The sequence below is a fragment of the Halyomorpha halys genome, unplaced genomic scaffold (genome assembly GCF_000696795.3).
Source record: "Halyomorpha halys isolate HHAL.00 unplaced genomic scaffold, Hhal_1.1 Scaffold53.1, whole genome shotgun sequence".
Lineage (NCBI taxonomy): Eukaryota > Metazoa > Arthropoda > Insecta > Hemiptera > Pentatomidae > Halyomorpha > Halyomorpha halys.
This window is the reverse complement of record NW_027109243.1, coordinates 254683-255105: the sequence shown is the minus strand read 5'-3', so window position 1 is coordinate 255105 and position 423 is coordinate 254683. Positions and strand designations below refer to the sequence as shown.

Genomic DNA, 423 nt, shown 5'->3' with positions numbered 1-423 from the left:
CAAATATAAGAGATTACTTGGGTTCAAATTAAGAACTTTAATATCAAATGGATAATAGAATTATATTTAACTTTTATAATGTAAAAAGACTCTTAATCTCAGGGCGTATAGTTACAATTAATTTAATTTAAATCTAGTTTACATTTGTATCTATTTTCATGTATACAAAACTAACCAAGCTCTACGATCTTCTTGATTCCTGGTGTCTTCTGTTTTCTTTTGTTCTGGCGTCCAAAATGACTTCCTCTTCTTGCTGGACAGAAATTCATGAGGACCTCCTCATATTGGAGACATTTTCTCTTCTCTGTCCAGACAACAACTGACACAAGTTCAAAAACAAAACCTGCCTTGAGGTTACATGTAAACATCGATTGTCGTACAACAGTTAGGGATTTTTGCAAATGATTTATTTTCTGAATATTA

General features: G+C 31.4%; 1 long non-coding RNA gene across 1 annotated transcript in view; it reads right to left on the bottom strand.

The window, feature by feature from the left end:
• Window positions 1–239, bottom strand: part of LOC136795773 (uncharacterized) — a 305717-nt gene extending 305478 nt beyond the window's left edge. Inside the window, exon 1 of the long non-coding RNA XR_010843441.1 lies at window positions 176–239. This is a non-coding gene — a long non-coding RNA (uncharacterized lncRNA). The remainder of the gene's footprint in view (window positions 1–175) is intronic.
• Between the last annotated feature and the right edge of the window lie 184 nt (window positions 240–423).